This window comes from Ascaphus truei, chromosome 10 (assembly GCF_040206685.1).
Source record: "Ascaphus truei isolate aAscTru1 chromosome 10, aAscTru1.hap1, whole genome shotgun sequence".
Taxonomy (NCBI): Eukaryota; Metazoa; Chordata; class Amphibia; order Anura; family Ascaphidae; genus Ascaphus; species Ascaphus truei.
The window spans coordinates 34,679,956-34,695,940 of NC_134492.1; the positions used below are offsets into that span (position 1 = coordinate 34,679,956).

The 15,985-nt window shown below is 45.8% G+C and overlaps 1 protein-coding gene across 10 annotated transcripts in view; it reads left to right on the forward strand.

The window, feature by feature from the left end:
* Positions 1 to 15,223, forward strand: part of CEP350 (centrosomal protein 350) — a 63,434-nt gene extending 48,211 nt beyond the window's left edge. For 5 of the 10 annotated variants that reach the window (XR_012804086.1, XR_012804084.1, XR_012804085.1 and 2 more), the window contains 4 exons: positions 1,642 to 2,826; positions 4,106 to 4,196; positions 11,200 to 11,400; positions 15,081 to 15,223. The gene's annotated coding sequence lies outside the window, so the exon portion shown is untranslated. The remainder of the gene's footprint in view (positions 1 to 1,641; positions 2,827 to 4,105; positions 4,197 to 11,199; positions 11,401 to 15,080) is intronic. The other 5 variants (XR_012804088.1, XR_012804087.1, XR_012804089.1 and 2 more) reach the window with 5 other exon arrangements.
* Positions 15,224 to 15,985: the final 762 nt, after the last annotated feature.

A 15,985-nucleotide genomic window follows, 5' to 3' on the forward strand; every position in this document is an offset into this window, starting at 1 on the left:
GCATAGATGTTCTCATATAATGTAACTCATCGCGCAACGTGGGTGCGCTCGCAAGTGCTCCGTCACCATGGACGAGGCCTTACAATGCTGGTGGTCAGGCGATACCAGGGTGACACTGGACCAAGGGCACTTTTGCATCATGTGTTCACTCCAGGTGATATCACATGATATGAGCAGGCTTCGGAGGACGGAAACGCAGAGGGGTCTGACCGAGCGGGCAGCTCGATCTGCCCTCTAGAACACAAGTGCCCATGATGTACCTGGTACGTTATAAGGACCCTTAGTGTGTCCCAATGACGTACCTAGTATACTAACAGTTAAGGCCTCGTTCAAGGTGCTGGCTTCGGAGGGAGGGCGTGCTGCCGTGCGTGCTGCCGTGAGAAACAAAGTATTCAATTTGAATACTGGTTGTCAGGGTAGCAACCGCCCTGTCTCCGAAGCCAGGAGTTGAAGCTGACTACAGTTTCAATAAACGAAAATTTCGTTTTTTGGAGCTGCAGCAGCGTCACAGGGACCTAGGCAGCCAATGAAATCATTCTTCAGAATGATTTCATAACTGCAACTTGGATACTTACCCTGCTGTGTGTAACCCCGCCCCCTCCCCAACGCTGAAAAGTCTGCTGGGGGATAAACACAGATCGCCCAGCAAACTGCAGCACTGCCTCCCTCCCGCCCTCCCTCCGAGTCCTGCAGCTGGCACCCTGAACGAGGCCTAAGAAGGGATCGACTTACGTCAGTTTTGACTTGCCACACAATGTTGATACTAAGCCCATTGCGATTTGAATTCACGTTGGAGGAATAGCTTTAGAAAGAAAGTAATCTGTTGATTAAAAAACCAATCAGAAAACATTTGACTCAATTAGCTTCAGATGTTTTACTGATACTTTAACCATTTTGCTAAGAGAGGAGTCAGCTGTAATGGACGAGCTCGCCACAAACCAGGACCGGACCGCAGGTCTGAGATGGGGATAGAGAAACAGACCTGAAGCCGCGAAGCCGGGTCCTGATTGCGGATTCCGATGTCGTGGGTAGCCGGGTCGGGGTTGGAGAGAGCAGCATAAACGATATCCAGGCTGGGGTCAAAGCAGATGGCACAGGAGCGATGATCGAGGTCACAGGCTGGGGTCGGCATCAGGAAAGGCTTCAGTGTAGGAGTTTCGGCATAGAAGCTTTAACACCACGAAGGTGTAGATTTCAGGAAGCAGAGAGGTTTCAGCACAGGAACGGCCTATTGATGGAGGAGGCTTCAGGAAACAGGAAGCTTCAGCAGAGGGGCTTCAGCACAAGAAGGCCAAGCTGAGGTGCTTGTGACAAGCACAGGTTACAGGAATGAAAGTCACCAAGGGATACAAGAATTATGCTCGGCCCTTTCCTGGTGGAAGGGCTGACCGTAAATAGCCAAGAGGGGTAGAGCTGCACCGAAAGCAGCATCAAGGCAAACAGGTGATTCCAATTGCTGTTCAGGGAGAGATTTGCCTGGAACCTCTATAGCTATGTAAGGGTAAGTTCCAGCCAAACCCAGGACTGGAACCCTTACACCAGCAACACAATGCTCTACATGTCCCACTCTGGGCCACCGACAGGGTGAACTCTGTGCCCTGGCCCCCTTCCAGCAACACTAACATGTGTCCTGATCCGCAGAGGGGGCTTGCAAGGAGGACATCTATCATGTGCCTGACTGAGGCAGGGTGCTGTAGGCCGGTGGATGGCAGGCTCCCCTGACAGGCACCTCCATGGACACCCTCCTGCAGGCCTCTTTTACAGGCCTCTAAGAGGCCCGATTAGTCCTACAAGGCAGCAGGTAGGTCTTCTCCTCTCTCCTCCTCCACCCCTATTTCCTTCCCCCATCTCTCTCCTTCCCCACATCTCTTTCCATCCCCCATATCTCTCTCCTGTTTACAAAATGGTATTACCCTTGGTTTTTTGAGTACAATCATACCAGATACTGTATATATGGCTTTACATACAAATTTGGCAAAAGAGGCCCCAAATTAGTAAGAATGTGTAATGTTCTTACATCTGAATTTTTAATGACTGAACAGAAAAGGCGCGCAAAATTACTCCGAGGTCTAAAAATATCCCCATAAATGTATATATTGTTTGAGGCATCCATCACAAGGTGAAAAAGTGAATATATCAACAGTGGCGCTCTAGTTAGCTTTGTGCAACAAAAATCAGTGCAATAGTGTGGAGACAACAATATGATATACAAACACATATGCTGATTGCTGCTGTGACCCGGTGGAGGGATTTCTCTCACAATCCCATATGAAGTAGATGAATTGTTGATTGTTGGGAAGCGCAAAACATGTGGAAATAGAAAAAATAATCTAATGGTGTAGTATTGTTGTGATAACAGTGGAAATGTCTTCTTAAAATCTCCGAATAAAATACTCACAAGTGTGAGATGGAATACTTGCACGTAAGGGTATCTTTAGTTGTGATGATATGGATATAAACTTCTGTTTGCCCACGGGTACCTTATAAAATTAAAGGAAAACCGGACATAGTGCAGACTGTATGCAAACATTTATGTGGAAAAGGTAAGATGTATTACACTCACATGATAAAAGAATTATACAGGCATTTAGATCTCACTACTGGATCTCGGCTGCAGGATAGATTGATTCTGTGCTTCCCCTGTGCTCTGTTTCCTGCTGTGGCGTGCGTCTCACGGATGCGTTTCGGCGATACCGGAAGGGACGTCAGCAGGGTCCAGGGTTCCGGTCAACTGTGAGATGCAATTGCTAGCGACACTCTACGCGTTTCACTGTCCTGTCAGGAGTCCCCTGAAGAAACCAATTTCTTGATATTATCCAGTCCCAGGTAACTAAACACAAATCGAGGAAATAGTCTAGGGTAATTGACCGAGACAAGTCAGATAAATTGGCTTGTCTCTGATTAAGTCTAGCAATCTAACCCGTCACACTAATTATTATTTGTATATATCATTATTATAATTCATGCCTCTCACTGCTTCTCCCTAACATCTCCCTCCCATTTGGTAGCAGTGTCAGCAGGGGAAGGGAGAGGCAGAATGGCATGTTGCAGGGAGATGTAGCTTCAGTTTGGAGTTCGTTAGGAGTTTCACCTTCAGGGACCATAGCACAAGAGCCAATAGTATCCACTAGAGAGTTTTCTAAAGTTTGGGATTCTTATGTTTGCGTTTCTATTCCTCTTCGTATGCATTTGCCAATTACTGTTGAGGAAAACATTTGGAGAGGAGAATTTATAAATATTTAATCTTTACAGTCTGAGGTGAAAGAACAGTCATCCAGTTTAATAAACCTTTTGGGTCAAAATATGATGCTATTTATAAGAAAACAGCCAGCAAAAACATCTGGTAATTGGTTTCAAGGTTTTGTGATACTTGCAAATGTAACTGGTGAATGGGAACCTAAACAATATTTAGCACTTTACAAATATTTAGATATTATATAGAGCGATAAGACTTTTGGAGGCACATCTTAGTGGTTACAAGATGAACAATTTCGACAAAAGATGGTAGTGTGCCCTCCATGCACTTGGGACCATAGAGATATGGCTCTATGGTTGTTTAATGATTCCCCAGTGGAATTAGGGTGTCATTAAACTCAATTCGTCTTTCAGTTTCTCTGAGCGGATCTAATAAGCGTTTAGAAAACTTTTTTTTAGGTAGATATAATGGCAGCACTATGTGGCTTGGTGATTGAGTGTGCAGTTCGGACATGGAGTTATTTAAGGATGCTTCTGGTGAATTAGGTATTTGCACTTTTTCCCCAAAGCCGTTGCTGTGCTGAGCAATTGCCGGAATTATGGGTTGTCAGGTATTTGTTCCAACATTTTAGTTCTTAATTGTAGTGTTTGAACTTTGGGGAAATTTGTTAGAGAATCAGCGTGTCGTTTTTAGATTAGATAACATGGGGGTGGTATTGGCAATTAATTAGTTTCCTGCAAATTCATTGCCAGCTGTACTTTTTTTTTTTTTTGCCTTGTTTTGTAATGGTTTGTTTAAGTCATAACATTAATTCTGAAGCAAAGTATGTATCTGGTTCTAAACATGTAATTACTGATTCTCTTTCACGGGTTAAGATCAGTGTGTTTTGATAACTGGCTCCATCCGCAGATTTGTTTCCGGCAAGATGCCCACACCATCTCACCATGGGAAGTGATATAGATAAACTGGAGTTTTGAGTTCGTCAAGCAATAGCGACAAGGTACTTTAAAATCGTACTATTGCTCTTAGGTTGGATTGGTAATTTCTTCTATTAAATATGCTGGTGCTGGCGCTTGACTGTGATTTTGGTCTGTTGATTTTTCATTTTACTACATAAGTATAAGTTGGGTTTATATCCTTCTGCTATATCTCGTTGTCTAACAGGTTTATCGTTGTTTTTTTTTAATTAGTTTGCCTTTATTAAAGATTTAACAAAGTCTTTTGTTAGAAAAACAATTAGTGAAAGGTTGGGCTAGGTCTTTGTTGCAGATTAATAGGTGTTTGACAATGACATCATATTTGTTCAGCAAATAAAAATATCGCTTGTGAGCACATTAACGGGTCTGACAGGTCTGCAACTGCTGTTCCCCATTATCTCTTAGCATACAGTGTTTCCACTGCAGCCAGGAATTCTGGGAAATGGCATACAAATGAGCTCACATTGTCACCTTTTACTTCTTATCCACTCTAACATGTAAGCTTATGCTTGCTATGTAACACAGCTGTTCAGCATAGCCTTTGTTAAAGACGTGCATAGCCAATAAAGCTCCTCACAGACAGATTTGTATTATAAGAGTCCCGAGTGGAGTGCTCCTCTGTGCTTGAATCACAAAGTCTCCGTGATTTAGGTGCTTGTTCCTTAAGACCGTCTTCCCGAAGTCAGACTCGGTCCATTTCAGTCCCTTTTGGTCTTCAGCCACAAGGCCCAGAAGATCCCCAGGGTCAGTACTGTGGTGGCTTCTCCCCGTAGGATTCCCACACTGTCTTCCTGGATTCTCAGGCCAGAGGACCAGACGAAAAAGTCCAGGAATATGGCTTTCGGCACAGAGGCTTACTCCATTCCACAGTCTTTCTTTTCGTTGAGAGACGGTGACTGTAAACCAAATACAAAACAGTGAGTGCTTGTGCCCAGTGCTCCGTACAAAACAGTGAGTGCTTGTGCCCAGTGCTCCGTACAAAACAGTGAGTGCTTGTGCCCAGTGCTCTGTACTAAACAGTGAGTGCTTGTGCCCAGTGCTCTGTACAAAACAGTGAGTGCTTGTGCCCAGTGCTCTGTACTAAACAGTGAGTGCTTGTGCCCAGTGCTCTGTACAAAACAGTGAGTGCTTGTGCCCAGTGCTCTGTACTAAACAGTGAGTGCTTGTGCCCAGTGCTCTGTACTAAACAGTGAGTGCTTGTGCCCAGTGCTCTGTACTAAACAGTGAGTGCTTGTGCCCAGTGCTCTGTACAAAACAGTGAGTGCTTGTGCCCAGTGCTCCGTACAAAACAGTGAGTGCTTGTGCCCAGTGCTCCGTACAAAACAGTGAGTGCTTGTGCCCAGTGCTCTGTACTAAACAGTGAGTGCTTGTGCCCAGTGCTCTGTACTAAACAGTGAGTGCTTGTGCCCAGTGCTCCGTACTAAACAGTGAGTGCTTGTGCCCAGTGCTCTGTACTAAACAGTGAGTGCTTGTGCCCAGTGCTCTGTACTAAACAGTGAGTGCTTGTGCCCAGTGCTCTGTACAAAACAGTGAGTGCTTGTGCCCAGTGCTCTGTACTAAACAGTGAGTGCTTGTGCCCAGTGCTCCGTACAAAACAGTGAGTGCTTGTGCCCAGTGCTCCGTACAAAACAGTGAGTGCTTGTGCCCAGTGCTCTGTACTAAACAGTGAGTGCTTGTGCCCAGTGCTCTGTACAAAACAGTGAGTGCTTGTGCCCAGTGCTCCGTACTAAACAGTGAGTGCTTGTGCCCAGTGCTCTGTACTAAACAGTGAGTGCTTGTGCCCAGTGCTCTGTACAAAACAGTGAGTGCTTGTGCCCAGTGCTCTGTACTAAACAGTGAGTGCTTGTGCCCAGTGCTCTGTACTAAACAGTGAGTGCTTGTGCCCAGTGCTCTGTACTAAACAGTGAGTGCTTGTGCCCAGTGCTCTGTACTAAACAGTGAGTGCTTGTGCCCAGTGCTCTGTACTAAACAGTGAGTGCTTGTGCCCAGTGCTCTGTACTAAACAGTGAGTGCTTGTGCCCAGTGCTCCGTACTAAACAGTGAGTGCTTGTGCCCAGTGCTCTGTACTAAACAGTGAGTGCTTGTGCCCAGTGCTCTGTATTAAACAGTGAGTGCTTGTGCCCAGTGCTCTGTATTAAACAGTGAGTGCTTGTGCCCAGTGCTCCGTACTAAACAGTGAGTGCTTGTGCCCAGTGCTCCGTACTAAACAGTGAGTGCTTGTGCCCAGTGCTCTGTATTAAACAGTGAGTGCTTGTGCCCAGTGCTCCGTACAAAACAGTGAGTGCTTGTGCCCAGTGCTCTGTACTAAACAGTGAGTGCTTGTGCCCAGTGCTCTGTACAAAACAGTGAGTGCTTGTGCCCAGTGCTCCGTACTAAACAGTGAGTGCTTGTGCCCAGTGCTCTGTATTAAACAGTGAGTGCTTGTGCCCAGTGCTCTGTACTAAACAGTGAGTGCTTGTGCCCAGTGCTCTGTACAAAACAGTGAGTGCTTGTGCCCAGTGCTCTGTACTAAACAGTGAGTGCTTGTGCCCAGTGCTCTGTACAAAACAGTGAGTGCTTGTGCCCAGTGCTCTGTATTAAACAGTGAGTGCTTGTGCCCAGTGCTCTGTACTAAACAGTGAGTGCTTGTGCCCAGTGCTCTGTACTAAACAGTGAGTGCTTGTGCCCAGTGCTCTGTACTAAACAGTGAGTGCTTGTGCCCAGTGCTCCGTACTAAACAGTGAGTGCTTGTGCCCAGTGCTCTGTACTAAACAGTGAGTGCTTGTGCCCAGTGCTCCGTACTAAACAGTGAGTGCTTGTGCCCAGTGCTCTGTATTAAACAGTGAGTGCTTGTGCCCAGTGCTCTGTACTAAACAGTGAGTGCTTGTGCCCAGTGCTCTGTACTAAACAGTGAGTGCTTGTGCCCAGTGCTCTGTACTAAACAGTGAGTGCTTGTGCCCAGTGCTCCGTACTAAACAGTGAGTGCTTGTGCCCAGTGCTCCGTACTAAACAGTGAGTGCTTGTGCCCAGTGCTCTGTACTAAACAGTGAGTGCTTGTGCCCAGTGCTCCGTACTAAACAGTGAGTGCTTGTGCCCAGTGCTCCGTACTAAACAGTGAGTGCTTGTGCCCAGTGCTCCGTACTAAACAGTGAGTGCTTGTGCCCAGTGCTCCGTACTAAACAGTGAGTGCTTGTGCCCAGTGCTCTGTACTAAACAGTGAGTGCTTGTGCCCAGTGCTCTGTACTAAACAGTGAGTGCTTGTGCCCAGTGCTCTGTACAAAACAGTGAGTGCTTGTGCCCAGTGCTCTGTATTAAACAGTGAGTGCTTGTGCCCAGTGCTCTGTACTAAACAGTGAGTGCTTGTGCCCAGTGCTCTGTATTAAACAGTGAGTGCTTGTGCCCAGTGCTCTGTACTAAACAGTGAGTGCTTGTGCCCAGTGCTCCGTACTAAACAGTGAGTGCTTGTGCCCAGTGCTCTGTACTAAACAGTGAGTGCTTGTGCCCAGTGCTCTGTATTAAACAGTGAGTGCTTGTGCCCAGTGCTCTGTACTAAACAGTGAGTGCTTGTGCCCAGTGCTCTGTACTAAACAGTGAGTGCTTGTGCCCAGTGCTCTGTACTAAACAGTGAGTGCTTGTGCCCAGTGCTCCGTACTAAACAGTGAGTGCTTGTGCCCAGTGCTCTGTATTAAACAGTGAGTGCTTGTGCCCAGTGCTCTGTACTAAACAGTGAGTGCTTGTGCCCAGTGCTCTGTACTAAACAGTGAGTGCTTGTGCCCAGTGCTCTGTACTAAACAGTGAGTGCTTGTGCCCAGTGCTCCGTACTAAACAGTGAGTGCTTGTGCCCAGTGCTCTGTATTAAACAGTGAGTGCTTGTGCCCAGTGCTCCGTACTAAACAGTGAGTGCTTGTGCCCAGTGCTCTGTATTAAACAGTGAGTGCTTGTGCCCAGTGCTCTGTACTAAACAGTGAGTGCTTGTGCCCAGTGCTCTGTACTAAACAGTGAGTGCTTGTGCCCAGTGCTCTGTATTAAACAGTGAGTGCTTGTGCCCAGTGCTCTGTATTAAACAGTGAGTGCTTGTGCCCAGTGCTCCGTACTAAACAGTGAGTGCTTGTGCCCAGTGCTCTGTACTAAACAGTGAGTGCTTGTGCCCAGTGCTCTGTACTAAACAGTGAGTGCTTGTGCCCAGTGCTCTGTACTAAACAGTGAGTGCTTGTGCCCAGTGCTCCGTACTAAACAGTGAGTGCTTGTGCCCAGTGCTCCGTACTAAACAGTGAGTGCTTGTGCCCAGTGCTCTGTATTAAACAGTGAGTGCTTGTGCCCAGTGCTCTGTACTAAACAGTGAGTGCTTGTGCCCAGTGCTCTGTACTAAACAGTGAGTGCTTGTGCCCAGTGCTCTGTACTAAACAGTGAGTGCTTGTGCCCAGTGCTCTGTACTAAACAGTGAGTGCTTGTGCCCAGTGCTCTGTACTAAACAGTGAGTGCTTGTGCCCAGTGCTCTGTACTAAACAGTGAGTGCTTGTGCCCAGTGCTCTGTACTAAACAGTGAGTGCTTGTGCCCAGTGCTCTGTACTAAACAGTGAGTGCTTGTGCCCAGTGCTCTGTACTAAACAGTGAGTGCTTGTGCCCAGTGCTCCGTACTAAACAGTGAGTGCTTGTGCCCAGTGCTCCGTACTAAACAGTGAGTGCTTGTGCCCAGTGCTCCGTACTAAACAGTGAGTGCTTGTGCCCAGTGCTCTGTATTAAACAGTGAGTGCTTGTGCCCAGTGCTCTGTACTAAACAGTGAGTGCTTGTGCCCAGTGCTCTGTACTAAACAGTGAGTGCTTGTGCCCAGTGCTCTGTATTAAACAGTGAGTGCTTGTGCCCAGTGCTCTGTATTAAACAGTGAGTGCTTGTGCCCAGTGCTCCGTACTAAACAGTGAGTGCTTGTGCCCAGTGCTCTGTATTAAACAGTGAGTGCTTGTGCCCAGTGCTCCGTACTAAACAGTGAGTGCTTGTGCCCAGTGCTCTGTATTAAACAGTGAGTGCTTGTGCCCAGTGCTCTGTATTAAACAGTGAGTGCTTGTGCCCAGTGCTCTGTACTAAACAGTGAGTGCTTGTGCCCAGTGCTCTGTATTAAACAGTGAGTGCTTGTGCCCAGTGCTCTGTACTAAACAGTGAGTGCTTGTGCCCAGTGCTCTGTACAAAACAGTGAGTGCTTGTGCCCAGTGCTCTGTACAAAACAGTGAGTGCTTGTGCCCAGTGCTCCGTACTAAACAGTGAGTGCTTGTGCCCAGTGCTCTGTATTAAACAGTGAGTGCTTGTGCCCAGTGCTCTGTATTAAACAGTGAGTGCTTGTGCCCAGTGCTCTGTATTAAACAGTGAGTGCTTGTGCCCAGTGCTCTGTATTAAACAGTGAGTGCTTGTGCCCAGTGCTCTGTACTAAACAGTGAGTGCTTGTGCCCAGTGCTCTGTATTAAACAGTGAGTGCTTGTGCCCAGTGCTCTGTACTAAACAGTGAGTGCTTGTGCCCAGTGCTCTGTACAAAACAGTGAGTGCTTGTGCCCAGTGCTCCGTACTAAACAGTGAGTGCTTGTGCCCAGTGCTCTGTACTAAACAGTGAGTGCTTGTGCCCAGTGCTCTGTATTAAACAGTGAGTGCTTGTGCCCAGTGCTCTGTATTAAACAGTGAGTGCTTGTGCCCAGTGCTCTGTATTAAACAGTGAGTGCTTGTGCCCAGTGCTCTGTATTAAACAGTGAGTGCTTGTGCCCAGTGCTCTGTACTAAACAGTGAGTGCTTGTGCCCAGTGCTCTGTATTAAACAGTGAGTGCTTGTGCCCAGTGCTCTGTACTAAACAGTGAGTGCTTGTGCCCAGTGCTCTGTATTAAACAGTGAGTGCTTGTGCACAGTGCTCTGTACTAAACAGTGAGTGCTTGTGCCCAGTGCTCTGTACTAAACAGTGAGTGCTTGTGCCCAGTGCTCTGTACTAAACAGTGAGTGCTTGTGCCCAGTGCTCTGTACTAAACAGTGAGTGCTTGTGCCCAGTGCTCTGTACTAAACAGTGAGTGCTTGTGCCCAGTGCTCTGTATTAAACAGTGAGTGCTTGTGCCCAGTGCTCTGTATTAAACAGTGAGTGCTTGTGCCCAGTGCTCTGTATTAAACAGTGAGTGCTTGTGCCCAGTGCTCTGTACTAAACAGTGAGTGCTTGTGCCCAGTGCTCTGTACTAAACAGTGAGTGCTTGTGCCCAGTGCTCTGTACTAAACAGTGCATGTGAGCTGTGCCAGTGCACACCTAACCAAAAAGGCCAGGGCGGTTTAAAAAACATTTCTGCTGCTGTTCATTGTGGACATGAAAACATTATTATACTGTAATTCATGTAATACGGCTAAATACCGAAATAAAGAAGTGAGTACAGTATGTTAAATATCTGGGAAAGATTAACTTGGCTTGCTATTGTGTTTGTGTGGGGGAGGGGATAGGGCTATAGTATGTGTCACCAACTAATCAGTATTCATTAGAGACCTCAGAGTTAATGACAGCAGGCGACTAGCGCTAAATGTTGAGTCAGTGAGTGGGGTGTTGGTGCGAACAAAGGGGAAAAAAAAAGAGGGCTAAGCACCATTGCATTAACATGATACAGAGTAGACCCCTCACATCTTATCCTAGGAGTGGCCCACTCCAGTCCTCAACGGCAACCAACAGGACAGGTATTGGGGATATCCCTGCTTCAGCACAGGTGGCTCACCTGTGCTGAAGCAGGGATATCTTAAAAAACCTGAACTGTTGGTGGCCCTTGAGGACTGGAGTTGGCCACCCCTGCCTTATCCCCACCACCTCCCCTCGTTTTTGTACAAGACAAAACACAGGACTGTGGAGATCTTCATTAACTAAGGTAATAAAGTCATATAACTTTAACTACAGGTGTAGCCAGACTCTGTCTCCTGAGCGGCGGCTGAAAAAGCTAATAGCCATGGCTCCGGAAACAGTGCCGGCCACGACATCGCAACAGGGGGGTCCACGCTTCTTGTTAGGACCCCCACAGCATTAATCCCAGTCCATGTTTCCACAGCTTCCCCCAGGCCCGGAGACACTTGGTTTGGCCGCACCTGTATAAAGATCCTTCAGCAGGAGCTGCACCTGTGCAGGGAAACAGGCAATACAATAAAACGTAATGTAAAGAACCGGGCCAAGGTTATATACAGCCATGTCGGGAGAACAGTATGAGAGGAACATTGTGGGACAGGAATACCCTGCAGAGCATTTTTAAAAGGTGATGTTATGATGCACTCTACTGTATATAACACTTTAGGTCATGTGTACTGTACATACAAACATACTGTACATTAGCATAGCAAGATGCAGGATAATTGGAAGATTGCAAGCGACTAACGTTCTGTACTGCAATACTTAATATGTGAGTAACATACTGTACTATTACGTCTGCTGACAAAACACATGTTGAAACAAGAAATTATGGTTGAGGATGGGACTATATACAGCTCAACCCCCTTATAACGCTGTGCTTGGGGTCCAAAGAATCACATTGCGTTATAAGCGGATCGCTTAGAAATAATGTACAATTATATGCATTGTACAATAAAGTATTTAAGACGCCAATAATCGTGTTGTAAAGTATTCATAAATACGAAAATTGGGAGCCACGCTTACATCGCGTTATAAGCAGATTCACGTTATAACGGGGTTGAGCTATGTATATATGTATATGTAAGTAATGTTTGATCAATGTAAAAAGATGGTTCCATCTGCTGTTTGTAACTTCTGCAAAAGAAGAAAATATATACGGTAGTAATAGTTAATGTTCCAAATATACAGTGCATCAATATACTTTACAGTACACACAGATCAGTGAGCATTACATAGTAACTGTCCAGAGCACAAAGTATCATTATTTGAACTGCACAGATTTAAGCGTTTTCCACAATACATGTGTAGAAGGGTCACCCCTGACTACTAATCTGCCCTTCTCCTGGCAGTAAGTCCTGGTACAAGCAAGCCTTGTCAGTAGTGATCATGGGGTTTTCCCCTTCACCTTTGGTGCTGCATTTGAGTGACAGCAGGGGGTGGTACATCCTGTTGTAGCTTTGACAACGCGGTGACCGCCTTCTGGCTGTACTTAAAGGTAGACACCGACCTAAAAAGGAGATTGTTCCTTCCCTCTGAAGAAGGCAGGTCACACAACTGGAAGCCTGAGATTGGGGCTTACCCATGTGCTCTTCCCTGCGGGGAGGAGTAGAGTGACTATACCTCTGCCTCTGCTAGGGAGGTGGGGAAGAGCAAGGACAACTGCGAGTGCCCTTGGCCTGTAGCGACGGTCCAGGGACCATCTTCCGTGAGAGCTGATCTAAGGAGACTGATCTAAGGAGACGGTATCCGGCAGACGACTGCTGCATAGCTGTGTTACTGCAAAGTGTGTAGTAATAAACCGTTCCTGTTTGCAATATTCCTCCGGCCTGGTGTGTGACTGTAGGTCATATTTTGGGTACATGGACATACTAGTGTCAATCCTGTGTACAGTACTGATGTACATTTACTCACCATACTAAAGTTACTGTACAGAAATGCAGGTGTCCTGTATAAGGATATTTAAAACCAGAGACAGAACATGAAACACAGACAGAGCTCAGTGCCACATCCAAAGACACTTATACACGGTACAGTGCCTAAATATATATATATATATATATATATATATATATATATATATATATATATATATATATATATATATATATATATATATATATATATATATATCTTTTGAATAAAATGGTCTTTTAGTTTAACTCTTTGGCCAAAGTGTTGTAAGCCCTTGAGCCCCTCCAAGGCAGACCACATCTCAAGGATCCTAACACTAAAATAGATTCTTAATAACCTGTACATTACCAGGAAGAATGATTTATAATAAATCTGTCAAAATTAGTTGCATAGTTCTAAGTCTGATTGAAGCTCTTATTAACCTGTATAATACCAGGAAAAGCACTCTGTATTAGATTTGTCGCAATCAAACTGCAAGCAAGTTCCCATGGGTGTGAAAGGTGCAAAGGAGTGAGCTTTAACCATTTAAAAGTGGGAGGGGGTGAGCTTCAAACTAGGGAAGGAGGAGCCACCCTCCAAATCAGCTAGGACCAGCTGTCCAAGAATTGCAAAACATACAGGACCCCTATAAGCTCATATTGAACCCCCAAAATAACCACTTATTTTGGGGGTTCAATATGAGCTTATAGGGGTCCTGTATGTCCTGTATAAGGACAAAGCTTTTCACATTCACAGTCAGAAGGACATACAAATACATTTTATGAAACCAATGGAAGATGTAGCCTAATTTATGAGCAATGTTGCTGCACAGTTCTCACAATTATCTGAATACTTCCAAATTTTCTTCAAAAGTCCAGCAGTGGTTATAGCCACGCTAGCCGCATCCGCTGGCTGTGTGTTGTTCACCGTACATTCATTCCAAGCGAACCTCCCCCAACCTGGATTGACCTATACGAATAGAGGAGAGGGGGTGGAAAAATAACATCTGGGGCATATGCCATTCTGCACCCTGAATAACACAGTAGTCTTATTACAAACAAGGTGAATAGGCCCCAATATGGTCTGCTGTACTATTGTGTAAAAGTGAGCTCCATGATATGTAACGATGCAGCGATGTGCTTAGCGATAGCGATGTGCTTAGAGGCAGCGATAGCGATGTGCTTAGAGGCAGCGATGTGCTTAGAGGCAGCGATAGCGATGTGCTTAGAGGCAGCGATAGCAAGGTGCTTAGAGGCAGCAATGTGCTTTGAGGCAGCGATAGCGATGTGCTTAGAGGCAGCGATGTGCTTAGAGGCAGCGATAGCGATGTGCTTAGAGGCAGCGATAGCGATGTGCTTAGAGGCAGCGATAGCGATGGGCTTAGAGGCAGCGATAGCGATGTGCTTAGAGGCAGCGATAGCGATGTGCTTAGAGGCAGCGATAGCGATGTGCTTAGAGGCAGCGATAGCGATGTGCTTAGAGGCAGCGATAGCGATGTGCTTAGAGGCAGCGATAGCGATGTGCTTAGAGGCAGCGATAGCGATGTGCTTAGAGGCAGCGATGTGCTTAGAGGCAGCGATGTGCTTAAAGGCAGCGATGTGCTTAGAGGCAGCGATGTGCTTAGAGGCAGCGATAGCGGTGTGCTTAAAGGCAGCGATGTGCTTAGAGGCAGCGATAGCGATGTGCTTAGAGGCAGCGATAGCGATGTGCTTAGAGGCAGCGATAGCGATGTGCTTAGAGGCAGCGATAGCGATGTGCTTAGAGGCAGCGATAGCGATGTCCTTAGAGGCAGCGATGTGCTTAGAGGCAGCGATAGCGATGTGCTTAGAGGCAGCGATATTGTTAGAGGCAGCGATAGCGATGTCCTTAGAGGCAGCGATGTGCTTAGAGGCAGCGATGTGCTTAGAGGCAGCGATAGCGATGTGCTTAGAGGCAGCGATGTGGGAAGATGATGTGGGGATTAGAGAGTGGTACGGAAGATAAGCTGGCCCAAAATGAAGGTAAAGCAGCAGATCATTTTGCTGCACTACAGCATATCCACAGCGCCAAAGGGATGGACTCTACTGTCGCCAAACAAGTTCTTTATGCACTATCCCCCCTACCCCCTATTAACATGACCGTGTAATATGTATGGGCAATACTGGTCAGATGCGGAATGCTGATACTATCGTGGTGCGTTATGTTCTGTGCTTGTGTGTACACCGAGTACATGACTCTCTTCTGCACACTTTTCCTATTCACAAAAACAGAAGAACCACAAAATCAGTGTTTAAGTAAATGAAAAATATTGTAAGTTTTAGTATCTTTTAAAGGCAATCGCCTTCTCACTTTTTTTTTGTTTTTAAATTCATTTGGTAATATTGGAGGTTTAATTGCTTGTATTGAGTAACCCATTGTTCTGTTTGTTTCACACAGGCTGGCGATGGCCATGTTCACACTGTTTTTGTGAATATGATTGACTGTATACCACGAAAACCTCTGCCGGAAATGTCCAGACCTGCGTTAAAGCTGCAGACCAAGCAAAATCCTACACTTTTATTTTTTTTAATAAATCAGTTCTCTACTATGACAAAATACTTGTAGCGCTTTTTTTAAAAAACAACTCTGAATGACATTTTTAATGTATTATAATGTAACACGCATTTTTGTTTCTATAGCAACCATTTACAAAGTCATATCTCCTTCCTCTTCTGAAACAGACTCAACCCCTTTTGGGCCCTGTCCTCTCTCTAGCAGTGCATGAGCTCATTTGTATCTAGTGACTGCCTGGTCGCATGATCTTCCCGACAGAACTTTGCATCTTGAGTCCTCTTCTGCTGCACTGACCGCCATTTAGTGAACCCCTGAGCCAAATCTTCGCTGATCGGCAACTTAGCTAATTACTTATTGTGTGAATTGTATCGATGCCCATATTAAAGGGAAAAACAAAAAAAACAGCAGTTGGGACAGCGGTTTTAATGGAAATAGAACTGGAACTTGCTTGTTGCGGGCGTTACACCGGAATGTTTGGTAAGAACAGTGGGTATCATGGGCTTGCAAAGCAAATTGGATTGTTGATTGTTTTTTTCTGAGGTACAGTTATGTGTGTTTAAATGTGCATTAGCTAAAGGAGTACCAAAAGTACAGTAGCTTTTATCAATATCCGATCTCTGAAATACAGTATATTTTTTTAATTTTGAGGAAGGCCGTCAGCCACTGAACCTGAAAGGCCACTTATTAGTCTTTATTTTTGTAATGGGAGTTCTTGCTGTTCTATAAGGTGAGGCACATATTTGTATACTGTGGTACTAATAGGCCTCTGAAGTATTTAATTTACTGTT